Below are 15,543 nucleotides of genomic sequence, written 5' to 3' on the forward strand. Positions count from 1 at the left end.
ATGACAACAGTTCCTCCACTTAAGGGCACATTGTCCTGGGCGAGTGAGATAACTAGGGTATGATAACTGTTGTAGTGAGTGGTGGGTTGTTAATAGGTTCTCCATGAATGCTAGTTGTTGTTATTAGTATTAGAAGTTGTGCTTCTCCTTGGGTATGATAAAAATATTTTATCAGCTTTACAGGGTCAAAAACCCATATTGACAAGGTTACTTCCAGAAGATGAAAATGGCCATTAAAAGGCATTTTTTAAATAACGTATTTTTCTAGCTCTAATATTACCTAATGAACAAAAGCTCTAATATTAGCTAATGAACAAAAGCTTTAGATATCCTCAAATTCTTCCCCCAAAGTTCTAATTTCTCATGAGAGGCATTTCATTTGCATATTTCTAAATACTCCATTCGCTTGTCTCATAGCTCTCTAATCCATGGTTAAAACACTTTCAAATAGATGGTGCTGATGTCTCACCCAAGGAAGGGTTCCACCTTCCATGACTTCCAAAATGAGTGGTGTCTCATGTTCTCAGTGTACAACACAGATGATAATGTAGCACTTTGAGTATGGTAAATATCAGTAGATAAATACATAAACAAAAGGTATCTTTGTTGTTTCTTGTTTTCGTATCAATGATTTTTAAGAGTGCAAGGTGGTCCTGAAGGAAGTGAAATTATAGTGAACATGTTCCCATTTATACCGGACATTATGAAAACAGTACCACTAGTAGTTTAAGCCCTGAATATAGGCCATGACTGCCATGGGTCTGTATTGTGGAAATTCACTAGTTGATGAGTTTCACCTTTAAGCAAACAGATAAAGATTTATGCTCAGCAGCAGTTAAGCCTCTGTTCAAGCGGTATCCTTATGATTCCAATAAGCAGTTACTACTATCCTACAGGACCCAGCCCATGTAGAGACATGGTGGGATATCAGGAAAAGGGGATCAGGGAAGGTATGGTTGATGCCATTACATCCTCCTTTCTAAAGAGCCTGGCCATTAGAAGTATTATGTTTGCAATTTTTCCATCACCTTAATCACAGCCAATTAATGTAACTGCCGTCCATAAGTTGCACTCCTGTAAAAAGGTGAATTGTCAAAAGTCGTGTGATAGATATACGGTAAAACCTGTGAAAGTTGAAATTTGTGTAAAGAAGAAACCAGTCAGAGAAGGAAAACATAAATGCTTTCCACTAATAGAAAGAGATGGAAAAGTGATCAGGCTGCACCCTGTTATAGGCATAAGACTTGCCAGACTCGAAAAAGAGTGGCTGCTGAGGCTGCTTATGTACAGTCTAACACCTCATGGGATTTGGTTCCTTGGTTTGGAGGTTTAGGGTCATAGTTTCACAGGAAATTCCAATTAATTGGCCTAATAACATGTTTAGCACTTCTGTTCTATCTCCTAGAGCCCCGGTGGCACAATGGTTAAGAGGTACGGCTGCTAACCAAAAGGTTGGCATTTCAAATCCACCAGCCATTCCTTGGAAGCCCTATGAGGCAGTTCTACTCTATTCTATAGGGTCACTATGGGTCAAAATTGTCTTGACGGCAACTGGTTTTTGTTTTTGTTTTTGGTACTATCTCCTAGTTGGGTACGTAGTGCCTGGGGTCGTAAAAGCTTACAAGCAGCCATCCAAGGCATAACAATTGATCTCTATTCTCCTGGAGCAACAGAGGAAGAGAGTCAGGAATGGAGGAAGAAATTAAAAGTGGTTAACTGCCTCCAAGAACAGTTGCCTCTTTTGGCATGAGACCACAAGAACCAGATGGTGCCTGGCTATTATTACTGAATATTTTGATCAAAGATTCTATGGAAGAATCCTCATCAAGAGGGGCAAAATGCAGAACAGAATTTCAAATTCTCATAGACTCCAGACTTTCTGGAGCCATGGGGGCTGGATGAACCTCTGAAACTAGTGCCCTAAGACAATCTTTAAACTTTAAAACAAAAATATCCCCTGGTGCCTTCTTAAATCCAAATAATAGCTTGACTAGTAAAAAAAAAAGTCTGTCTTGATCACGATGCTCTTTTAAGATCTATCTACATGAGAGCAAACTGAAAACATCAACTTGAAAGATTAGATAGGAACGTTAGAGAGCAGTAAGTTTATGTTAATGGAGGAGGAGCAACTCAGAAAAAGAGGATGAGAATGGTTGCACTACTCAAAGAATATAATCAGTGTCATTGAATTGTATATAAAGAAGCTGTTGAATTGATGAATGTTCTGTTGTGTATATTCTCAACAACATAAATAAATAAATAATTGAAAAAAATTTATATTTGAACTGCTTGTCTGGGACAGTAATCACCACCATTCTTCAGCCCTGATGCACCATCTTTATTTCTTTGGTTGGTTCATTCATTATGAAGAAAAAATGTATAGGTATATATTTATGTATATATACACATGCATACCTACTCCTCACTTATCAACTGTCTCCTTATCTGATATTTCACATTTATGACAATACTAAAAATCTACTGCCAGACTATTTTACACATCAGTTATGTGCATCTGACAGTAACTCTTTCATGACCAATGGGACATATAGCGCCCACCTACATTTTCTGCCTCTCCATCCAGAGAGACATATGTGTCCTATACAATATTATGTGATCTGATGTGGTCATCCTCCATTTTTGCATAATGCTGATTTTCACATAATGACCTGGTCTTTGGAACCTAACCATGGCAATAAGTAAAGAGTGGGTGTGTGTGTGTAAGTGTATGTATATATATATATATATGAGACTAGAAGAGCATTCGATTTTTAAGAGCTTTAATTCACAACTTCCTGTATAAAAGTGTTGACTATGGCACTTGCTAAATTGAATTGTCAGAATGGAATATGGTACCCTGCATTTATAATTCCTCCAGGCTATGTCTAACCTTTGTTTATACTCTGTGCCTACTGCAGAAGTTAGTACCGTCTCAGCATAAAATGAACAAATACATATATTGAAAATATAAACCAACTTTTTTTTTTTTTTTTTCTGACTTCGTGAAGATCTTCAACGCACCATGCAAATTATATCACTTGGGAATCTACTTTAGTTGTGTTCATTCTCTCAGCTTAAAATAAATCCAAGAGTCTTTGATGGTCCTTAAACAGTGAATTGTGTGTTCTCTTTGCCAAAAAAGAGTTAACTGTTTTCAGAACTTTTTATTGAGTTGTGATATTGAGCTATCTTTGTGTTTTCACCTCTCTTTTAATAGCATTTGCTATTTCTCTACCTACCAGCATAACCCTAGTTTTATGCAAGCTTAGCTTTTGTCTTTAAAGGCCGTAGAGACTTACATCAATCATTCTTGCTCCCTAATTTTCCAAACAGTAAAACCTGTCCAGTTTCTTATCATAATAAACTCTTGAAATCTTTAATGAGTTTGATTCTAAATCTGAACTTGTTTTATGAAGCAAAACATTTTGTGTTGCCACAAAGTAGTAACCCCCTTTATTAAATAAAGCTAGTGATAGTCTGTAATAGATACTACTTTCTGGTCATTGTCATATATATGGAAGTAGTAGATAGTAGAGGGAAAGGCCGTTCATTCAGAGCATTGTCCATAAACAGTCACCAATATTTTCTTACTACGCTTCTTCCCTAAAAATAGTTTTAATAGTCTTCTTGGTAGGAACAAGACATTTAGATTGCTGTCATTAAATTCCTGGCTTGTATTTGTTAAAGAATAATCTCTAGATTAAAAAAATAAATACTTTGAAAAGAGGTTTTAAGTCAGTGGCTCTGCTGTGTGACAAGAAAGCAGATCCCATGTATTTATCTTTTTTCTTTCTGATAGGGATAAAATCTGCAGCATTTTAGAGAAGGTGTTTCATAATTCCATAAACAGATCAACTAGGCTTTAAGCTGGCCCAGTCAAGACACACTCTTCTGTTAAAAAAAAAAAAAAAAAAACTTTGTAGTTCTCAAAATCTCTTTCTTTATGCCTATCGAAATTTTCTTCCCTTGAACTAATAGCACTAGCAGAAGATATCCCAGAAGAAACTTATTTTTATAATTAAGCTATCTATTTAATGTAAATTTCTGAGAATTCCCTTTAATAGCTTTTGTTTTTTCATTCAGGGAAGTAAAGGCTAATTATAATCATCTTATTTATATGCATTGAAAAATGTATTATATGCGTCAAATCACGATTAAAACCCTCAATTCCTCTCTCAAATAGGCTATTAATTCCGATTGTTGGACAACATGATGCACATATGAAAGTTGACCTCTTTTCCTTTTTTTTTTTTTTAACCAACAGAGAATCAGTCCAGCAACTAATACAGGAAGTAACAGCCTCCCATCTCTACATCCTTTTATCTTCCTGAATATTAACGACCAGCACTCATTTAGTCATTCTTCTTAGCATTTTAAAACATTAGCAGATTCTCTGTTCCTATCTTCTGTTTGAATCACTGGTTCCAACTCCCTTATGACACCTTATATCTTCCATCCCCCCCAAAAAACGTGGCCATCCACAATACCACCACCACAAACAAACAAAAAGAACGAGAGGCTTGAGAAATTGCCAAGTGTTTTCTGAGACATTGCTCTTTCAATATAGTCTTTTGATCATACTAAGAGTTGAACATTTCTGAAAGTAGAGACCCATGACTGTTAATTCTAAGAAAATTTGGAAGCAGAGGAAAGAGAACTGCCAGGTGATATCAGGAGCTGAATTTGCAAGAATAAGTGAACATTTTTTTTTTTTCCCAAGTAGTATGTAGAATTGATTTTAGGGGACTGGAATAGGCAAAAATGGAAGTAAAGTTATGAAATTTTGAGTAAAAATAGTCTGGATTTCAGATAATATAAGACATACTACATATATACTGCAAATATTTATATTCAAGTAAATTTCATTATTTTAATACTAATTTTCAAAAAGAATGGATTAAGAGGAAGGCTGAGATAAAATCTAAAGTAGTGCATATAAAGCAGTATTTTCTTTGAGCTATTTTATCTTAAAGGTGCAAGTTAGAATCATGAAGGCAATAGACATATTAACTCAGACTCACCAGCTGATTCCATGGAAATCTACCACCTGGGATTCAAGAGAGTGGAAGGAGAAAGTGTAAAGTGTGTGATATCAAAATGGCTCATAAAATTTTGTTATAATCTAGGTTTACCATACCGTATCAGTCCTGCTGGCCATTGTCATGGTGTCCAATGAAAATATTTGTACGCCTATTTTTTTTTTTTTATAGCCGTAACTCTGGAACCCAGGTGGCACAGTGGTTAAGCGCTTGGCTACTAAACAAAAGATCAGCAGTTCGAATCTACCAGTTGTTCCTTGGAAACCCTGTGGGGGAGTTCTATTCTGTCCTATAGGGTTTCTATGAGCTGGAATCAACTCAACAGCAATGTTAGTTTTTTTTTTTTGGTTATAGATATACCCCAGACCCTCAGGTCATGAAATAATTATTCATCCCTAGAGTCTTTTGTGCTTTCATCTTTTATGCCAACTACTTTGCACGTGGAAACCCTGGTTAAGCGCTATGGTTGCTAACCAAAAGGTCAGCAGTTCAAATTCGCCAGTCGCTCTTTCAAAACCCTGTGGGGCAGTTCTACTCTGTCCTTCTGGGTTGCTATGAGTCAGAATTGACTTGAAGGCAATGGGTTTGATTTGGTTTTGGTCACTTTGCTCATACCTCATACATCCAAGAGAATTTTTTTTTCTTCTTTCTCTCCTCACTGTGACCTATAAGGGCTTCTCCTATCCCCATGTTCTCTGCAAAACTTTCCTTTTCCCTGATTTGCATCACCTATTTCACCCCCAAAGTTTCATGAATAGCAGCTTTTGGAGGTATGAATATCACTCCTAGTATTCTCTTCTTGAAATTATTTGGCTATCCCCTATAAAAACAAAATGTTGTGGGAAAATATAAAACAGACAAGAGAGATATGGACAAATATTCAAGTGTCTACAGTGATAAATTTCCAAAAATTGGGATATTACAATTTAGAAAACTAAAAAGAAACATAATTTCAAAAGGCTCCAAATAGGAAAACTGTCAGTTTTAAGTTTAATCATGATCATATTTTAGATACACTAAAAGGCATCCACATTTCTTATATGAAATTTTTCAATTTGCCCAGAGTCTAGAACATTAAAAGCAGCATAAAACTTTGACTAACTTCACACGCTAACAATCTGAGCTTTAATTCTGGTGCACCCAAGACACCTAGTTACACTCTCCATCCAATAAAATATTTCCAGTCCCTGAAAATCTTGATGCTCATCCAAAAACTCTTTGCAGGCAAGAGCACTGAGTAAGCAGTCTTTTCCTGGTGGTGGATACCTATTTTGGCTCACTTGCTAGTGAAAAATGCTTTCACAAATAAAGGAAACCAAGACTAAAAAGCTGGAGAAAATTGTTGTAAATGGGCTTTCTAAATATTTTCTTTAGATCATCTTTTTGGTACGTCCTTATTTTTCAATCAATCATTTTAGGGTATATGCCATTCCTAGTAAGGAGCCCTGGTGGTGCAGTGGTTAAGCATTCGGCTGCCAACTGGAAGGTCAGAGATTCGAACCCACCAGCAGCTCCACAGGAGAAAGACTTGACCATCTGCACGCCTAAAGATTTCAACCTAGGAAGTCCTCTGGGTCAGTTCTATTATGTCTTACTGGGCCACTATGAGCCAGAATCTACTCAGTGACACACAACAAACCAGTTCTACAATTTAAATACATTCTACTCTAAATGCTGGGACTATATCAGCAAAGGTATGTTAAAAATAATTTAATTAACTAAAAATTGAGGTCTTTTTGGATGGACTGGCAGTTGCCAAGGATACAGTATGAGCTGAGACTTAACTTACAGAAAAGTCAGCCATGCCAAATGATACACCATTTAGCAAAGTTTATTTCTCTGGTTCAATGCCTACTTTACCTGCACTGTTTCTTTATATGTTCAGGACAGAAAAGATCTAATTTTCAGCTGCTCCTTTAACAGTAGTCAATTACAGAGTACCCGTGACCTATTCACTGATCCCATTCCCTGTGCAAGCAGTTCCCCAGAAATTGAGCACATAGGCGTGTGATTTTTATTTCAGAGAGTAGCCAAAGAAAACCTATAATTCCTGTGGCTATGCTTTCTCTTCAGGGAGCCCTGCTGGCTTAGTAGTTAAAGCTAAACAAAAGGTCAATGGCCTGAACCCACCAGCTGGTCCACAGGAGAAAGATGTGGCAGTCTGCTTCAGTAAGAGATTTATAGTCTCGGAAACCCTACAGGCCTGTTCTACATTGCCCTATTGGGTGGCTATGAGTCAGGGTCAGCGTCATTTGGCAGCAGTGGGTTTGATTTTCTTTTCACTTTATTTTTATTTACTCATTTCAGTTTGTATTTTCTTTTCTTGGGAAGAGCAGTAGACAGTCCAGGGAAGGAGACATTCCCTCCCTGCAAGAAGCTTGGGAAGTGAGAAATGTGTTTTGCCCTAACAAATGCAACCATGTGAGACAATACAATCTCCATGTTGCAGATGGGTCATCTGAAACCTTATAGAGGTCATATCAATTGCTCTAATCATATAGCTAGTAATTGAAGGAGCTGAAGTTGGAAGCAAGATCAACTGTGCAAATACCATGCCTCATTCAGAAAGTTCACACTTCAGGTATGCATTCATTTACTTAACCACCAAATATTTTATATGAGGCTACTAAATAAATGACTCAGTGTTAACAGTTGGAGAAAAGAGGATGAAAATAACAGAAATTTTGCTTTTCTTTATAGAACATATGGTCTAGTGGAGAATTCAATTAAAATGCTGTGTGATAAAGTGTTTTGATAATCAAGTTTGGCATGTTATGCAACTACATGGGAAGGAACATAATCCTCACCTGGGTGTCATACAAGGCTGGTGAAAGGGAGTGATACCTCCACAATGAGTAAAAATTGGCAGAACAAGTGAATCATGAATGGAGGTGGGATTACCAGTCAAAAAGAACATTGTGTGCAAAGCTTGAGGATAAAAGGAAATATGGAGTCATTTAGGAAATGAAAGATATTTAACTTTGGTGAGTAACAGATTACTTGTTGATTTGTGAATGGCAGGAAATGAGGCTGGAGAGGCAAGCAGGAGCCACATTATTCAAGGTCATCTAATTCAGGACCCTATTATTGATTTAGGACTTCATTTAAAAAAAAAAAAAAACAAAATCAAGGGTGAGCCCTTGAAGGTTTTTTTTCTTTTTAAAGAAATAGTAAAACTTGGACTGATTTGTGTTTTAAGTGTACCTTTTAATATGTAGTTTGGGATATGGATTAAATGAAATTTGGCCTAGTCTTGGAGCCCTGGTGGCTCAATGGTTAATCATTCCTCTGTTAACCCAAAGGTCAGACCTAGTCATAAAAAAGTAATTAGGAAAAGATGGCAGCAATGCACCAATGCAAGCAAAAAATGATGTTGGCCTAGACTTCTAATGTGGCAAAAATATGTGGGTAGACACTGAAAACATGCAAAGAAGGAATTCTGGAAAGACTTTAGCATCATTTGGAATACAAAGAAGAGGAAGTGGAAGAAAAATTATGTCTTCTCTTGGGAATTAATTGGATGGTAGCTTTTATTGGCTGAGGTAGGAAACAGATTTGGAGGGCACTAGGTAAATGACTTTTGGACATCAAACCTGTTGTGCTGAGGTACCTGCAGACCAAACAAATGTAGTTGTACAATAAGAGGATGGATGGTGGGATCAAAGTGAACACAATCTAAAATAGTGAAATTGATTTAGATTGCAGAATTTCAGATTACAATTCAGGACACAATGCTAAAGAAGAACAAATGTAAGATACACGTAAGCGATCACAATGAAATTAAAGAGAAGACAAGTATGAGGGAAACTAGAAAAGTGATGGGTTATGCAAAATAAGCAAAACAAAGGTTTTAAGAGAAGATGAGTGTTTAATGATAACAAAAATTATTGAAAGATTGAAGCGGACAGAATTTGGGGGAAAAAACGTAAGTTTAAGAGTAGTATGATAGATTAAAGAAGACTGTAGATTCTTTGTTACCTCACCTTTTTAGAAATGCAGTCAATGCCTCCTTTACTTGAATTTAGACTGGCCTTAAACTCGATGGCACTGGGGTGGGTTTAATGACTTAGTTGACTGAGTCACTATTGTGAAGTTACATTCTAGGATTTCAAAGCTAGGATATGAAAAGAAATGAGGCCTTTGCCATAATAGCAACTACAATTCCTGAGCCACCTCGTAAGAAGTCCAATTACCCTCCTGGTGAAACCATGTGAAGTCCTCAAATTACATAGAGAGGGAGAAAGACTCCGCCTTCCATCTTTCCCCCAAAGGTGTCAGACATACGAGTAAAGACATCTTGGAAGTCTCCACTGCTCATCCCACTTAGTAGCTAAATACCACTGAGTACTCCTACTCAAAAAAAAAAAATTTTTTTTTTTTTTTACCCCTAGTCAGTACCATGCCAGACATTTAAAAACATGCCCCGGTCAGATAAGCCCTGACCAAACCCTTGATTCATAAAATCATAATATAAAATGATAGTTGTTATAATTCACTGAGTTTTGGCATACTTTTTTTTTTTTTTTATGAGCAATAAATAATTAAAACATATATTAGAAGTGGGGTGCTGCCTTAACAAAAATCTACAATATGTAGCACTGGCTTTGGATCTGTTGCCAGGTGGGAGCTGGAACAGCCTCGAGGGGCCTTTTAATGATCCTGGAGAAATTGGGATCCTTGTTATTTAGTGGCAGAAAGTTTAGTGAAACCATTGCCAACAGTAACATGAGAAATAGAATATATACCTAATTAACAGGTGGATTTGCTAGGTAGAATTCTAGTTTGTCGTTCAATGTGACAATGAATTTCTCCTAGTTGTTTTTCATAAGGTACAGATGAAGAAAGATGAGCTAAAAATAAAATATAAACATTTTTCAGTTTTCAAGGACAATTTAGAGGAAATGCAAAGGAGCCAGGACTAAATTAAAAAAATAAAACTACTTATCAACCCCAGTGTGTCCAAGAAAAAAAATAAAGTTATCAATTAAGGAATGGATTCATGGCAAATGTCCAATATCCATGACACTACCAGTAAAGCATAGCTTCAGAGTAAAAACATTAAGAATGTTACTGTAAAAGCCTTTATTTGTTTAAAGCTCAGAATAGGAAGAGGTACCAAGTATATTAAGGCTTAAATATCCTTTTTACTGAATGATATCCTCCTACAGCACCATGGCCCTCAAGTCTAGATAGACAAGGGAATGTCTTGCAAAGAAAGAAGAGTGTGGCTTTGTCTAATAGAGTGGATTATAATCTGATACCTAGGAAGCCATTTGACTAGAATGGATTGAAAAAGAAAGAAACATTTCAAAATAAAAGAGGCCTTGGACTCCTAAATATCTACGGGCAATGAGCAGGGTAAGAAAGCTACTCAGCTGCAAAGACAGACCATTTATTATGAAAAAGGAAAAGTAGGATCAGACTGTGGAGCCAAGAGTGATGGAGAATCATTCCCATGAAATAGGACTGGGTATTAATCAAAGATCTGCTGACTGATAAATCATACCGGAGAAAACTCATCCTCAACTGAACTAACAGAGAGAAACAGAGACTGTATTTTTATCATGTACCAGAATCGGTTGAGACTTTTGAGGATCTTGAGAAGAGTAAGGTTATTTAACATGTGAGAAAAATGTAATTAATTTTTGGCTAGAGGCAGAATTTCAGCAGGTTAATTTTCTTTTATGGCTGCTGCTATTGAATGGTGGTATCTAATTCTTCTTCCATTTCATCTGGGCTGGCCTTCCTCTGTCTGACCAGGAAAGTATGACAAAAGTGACAGCAGAAAATGCCAAAATCAAGTCATAAAAAGTTTGGACCTCAGTCTCCAGCCTTTCTTGGAACAGTCACTCTTAGTGCCACTATCTGAGGAGATTAAACGCTCAGCTGAAGAGACCACGTGGACAGGCCTTTAGGCCATGGAAGGGACTGGTGTCCAGCTTAGCCCAGTCTGCTGGCCATGTCTACCAGGGCTTCTGGAAAGTGACTGAAGCCATTTTGTACCCTTGAGCCCAGTAGCCAGCTGTATATTATTCAGTAACTCTAGCTGACACTACATGAAGCAGAATTACCCACTTGAGTCCTGCGTTCTTTGCTGAGCTGTTACACCACAAGCTATGATATATTGCTTATTGTTTTAACCCACTAAATTTTGGTATACTTTACAAATAGGACCCAGGCACAACTATATATATGTTTTGTTTTGTTTTCTTCTCTTGTTCGCAGTCTTATTCTTGGGTATGCTCATGTAATCTGACTTTCACCATTTAACATATGCAAAATGTCCAGGATCCTATTTAATACCAAGCCATCACATTTTCATTGTACCTCCCCCCTCACTTACTCTAAGACAACAGTGTATCAGTTCTCCCTTTTCTACAGGATCATTTTTTCCCACTCTCAACTGAATGGTTCCCATCAATACACAAACAAGTTGTTATTTCTCACATCTTAAAATCTCACACCTTTTCTTGGTCATACCCAACCTTGCAAGGCATTGCCCAATCAGTTTGCTGCTTGCCATTTAACTCCTCTTAAAGTGGTTCTGTAATCATTGTCTCCAATTCTCTTTCTCTCACCTATGTTAAAGCCATTTTAAATAGAGTATTTTCAAATCTTTCCGTACAAACTGATTTGGTAGAGGTCACTAATGGCTCCCATGTTAATGCAATGGTAAATACTCAATTATCTGTTTCCTGACTAATCAGAAGCAAGGTGATAGCTACCATGTGTAAATTTGCTATATGCCTTTCTTTCCCTCCCTCCCCCTTTTATATTGTTGTTGTTGTTGTTAGGTGTCACTGAGTGGGCTCTGACTCATAGCAACCGCATGTATAACAGAATGAAATTGCCCTGTCCTGCATCATTCTTACAATCGTTGCAACATTTGAGCCCATTACTGCAGCCACTGTGTCAATCCATCTCACTGAGAGTCTTCTTCTTGTTCAGTGACCCTCTACTTTACCAGGCATAATTTCCTTCTCCAGTGACTGGTCTTTCCAGATTATATGGGCAAAGTAAGTGAGACAAAGTCTCACCATTCTCTCACATATTAACACCATAATACAAAATTCATATAATACAAATATGTTGCGTACACATACACACACATACACATTTTTGGCTGAACCATTTGAAAGGATGTTGCAGTCATTTTGATGCTAGCAATTTATCTCTAATTATTTTAGCATTCATCTATTAAGAAGAAGTTATTCTCCCACATGTCAAACACAATATTATCACACAAAAGAAAATGAATTCTAATTCAAAATATTATCAAATATAAAGTTCATATTCTAGTTCCTCAATTCCCTCTTTCCCAAAAAGTTCACAGTTGCTTTTCCTCGATCTACTTTGCCACCATTCTTCACTTGCCTTCCAGGACAACACATTCTCCTGGGCTTTCTCTTACTTTTATTTGCAGATTGTTCTCTGATGGCTTTGCTAGGCCTTCTAACTCTCTCAGACTTTGGAATGTTTGAATTTCCCAGGGCTCATCCTTAGGCTTTTATCTACATTTCTTGGATAAGCTGTAAACAACTTGATGGTTTAACACTTTTGTCCGGTCTGACCCAATAGTTGACAAGGCCTGAACGGATTGATATTTCCTGAGTAATAGGAGAGTGGTTGGGCTTCCACCCAGCAAAAGAGTATTGGTTGATCTCCAATCCTGCTAGGAAAGCCATACCTTGAAACTATCTTTAAGCAGCCAATCTCACAGAGGTTTTGGGGGGATCGCCTGATCAACAAGAACCTGAAGAGGAGCTCATCCTTTGGACTTGGGGCTCTTGGGCTAAGAACCCCCTAGACCCAAATAAAAGAGCTGTAATACTAATCAAGGGCTGTAACACACATCTAGTAACACTAAAGACCGTGACAAACAGCAGCAGAGCTAGCGGCCACAGTCCTACAAGGGCCCCAGTGATAGAGAAAGAAGTCATGAAGGCAGTTGTGAGAGAATTTTCCCATGGAGCAGAAATGGGCACCTCTAGGTGGAGTTTCCCAACAGAGCTAAGCTTCCTTAAAAGGGGAAGCAGCCACAGTCTTGACCCACGAAGGTGAATGCCCAAGCAGAACAAGTGGCAGCATGGGGTCAAGCTGGCTTGGCTGTAGCAGTAGCAAATGCCCCAGCTATGCTGAGAGTGTTAACCAGTGCTGAGAGGGGTCCAGTACTAAGGGACAAGAGAAAGGCTATCCTGAGGACCAAGAGAACACATACCCGAGGTACAAGAGGACACTTGTCCTAAGGGCCTGGAGAATGCCCACAGACTTGGTCATGCCCTGTGCAGGGATTGCCTGTAAAGAAGTTTCGCCTCAAGAGCTGTCACAATGCTGCTCTGATCCTGGCACTGGCCCAGCGTTGTCCCATTGCTACTAATTTGAGAGCTGGCTTAGGAAACACAGGGAGCCAAACAGCCAAGAAAAGCCATGGAGAGATAGAAAACAAACACAGTCACGTCGCACCTGACCTGAGGCAGCAACATACCTGCTGAGAGAGAGAGAGAGAGAGAGAGAGAGAGAGACATCTGGTGATGTCTGATCCACCACGGTGTGCCCTTCCAGTGATACAGAAATTGACATCAGTTCTTTGGGAAGGGAAAGTAAACCCTTTCATACATAAGTGGGCTCCTACCCTGTGATACCAAGTGGAATACTTGTAGGAGTGAGGGGAACCAGTTTACCTCAAACCTGTGCTCATTGTTTGTGGTTTACCTTCTGTAAATAACAATGGCTTTCAAATGTCAATACTTTGTAAAGCGTCTTTGTGTGTGCTACCCAATCAAATTAGATAGTAGACTCCTTATCTTAGCAGTCTCATGATTGCTTAAAATTTAGAGTACAACTTCTGTGTACATACATGCACACAGTTTGTGTACACAACTTGTTAAATAAAATTTTCATTTAAATCAGCTACAGTAGCTAAATGAAACTATGAAATTTGTAAATGATTTATATTACTTTCTGAACATGTTTCTGTAAGAGATCAATTTCAAATATGTAATATTAGTACAATTTATAGAAATAATGCTTATTTGCATCTATTTTAGTATAGATTTAATCTTTAAGTGAAGAAATACTTAGCAGGTAGTAAAGTATGCTCGTAAATAAAATTTGGTATTCATTGAAAATACACAAATTAGTCTCTATATTTTTTATATAATTAGATAATTTGAAAAAATAAGCGATGAGAGTTTCTGGCTAAAAATTTGATCAAACACTTAATAAAGGAATGGAAAACCTTTCCTACCCTACAATAAATATATATTTTAACACAACATGGTTGATATAATTGATATCACTGAAGTGTACACGTGAAAAATGTTTAATTGGCAGATGTTGTATTTTATATTTTATAATAAAATAATACATATATATATTAGACCAATTTTGATGTTTGTTATAAGTCCAGATTGGTAGAGAAATAAAAATTATTATTTTTTATTTTTTAGTTGAATTTTCTTTAATTCTGAATCAAAAATTATAGTACTTATAAACCCAGATTATGTTTGAAGCAAATTTCCTCCACATTAAAATGGATGCTGTTTAATGACCTTTTGATTATAAAACTTGTGTTATATTGGGTGGAACATTTGGCAAGAAATATACTATTTCTACCTCTAGGGCTTTAAAGTTGAAATATATAAGGAAGAATTTTCAAAATTTTGAATGTAATCTACACACACTGTTCACTTATCAACTTGGTTATGTTCCAAAGACCAGATCATTATGCAGAAATTGGCATTATGTAAAAGTAGAGTTTGATTATATCAGATCACAAAATGGAGGATGACTACATCACTACATAACTGCCAAATTACATAATTACATAACTGCCAAACCAGTGAGAATCATGGCCCAGCCAAGTTGATACATAACCTTAACCATCATTGCCATCATTACTCTTGTCTCACACCTCAGCATTCATTACTGCCAGACTTATATCATTACTGTGCAAAATAGTTGGATAGTAGATTTTTTGCTATTGTCATAAAAGTGAAATGATGGATAACAAGATATTCAATAAGTGAGAAATGGGTTATCGAGAAGATTCTATGATACTTGAAAAAGAAGTGGTCAAAACTAAGTAAAACTTTTTATTTCTTTATTGCCTATTGTGAAATATACTTTAATTAATATTGGTGTACAAATATTTGTTTGCATTTCTGCTCTCTGTTCTTTTCAAATCAATACGTAAGAATAAGATAGCTGGATCACATGGTAATTTTATGTTTAACTTTTTCAGGAACCTCTGAACAGTTTTCCAAAGAAACTATAACACTTTACAATCCCACCAGCAATGTTTGAGGGTTCCAATTCCTCCATATCCTAGCCAATACCTGTTGTTTTCCTTTTTTTTTTTTTTTAATTATAGCCAATTTACTGAGTGTAAAGTGATATCTCATTGTGGTTTTGATTTGCATTTCCCTAATGACTAATGAAAAAGGAGCCCTGGTCGTGCAGTGGTTAAAATGCTTTGCTGCTAACCAAAAGATTGGTGCTTTGG

This window comes from Elephas maximus, chromosome 14 (genome assembly GCF_024166365.1).
Source record: "Elephas maximus indicus isolate mEleMax1 chromosome 14, mEleMax1 primary haplotype, whole genome shotgun sequence".
Classification (NCBI taxonomy): domain Eukaryota; kingdom Metazoa; phylum Chordata; class Mammalia; order Proboscidea; family Elephantidae; genus Elephas; species Elephas maximus.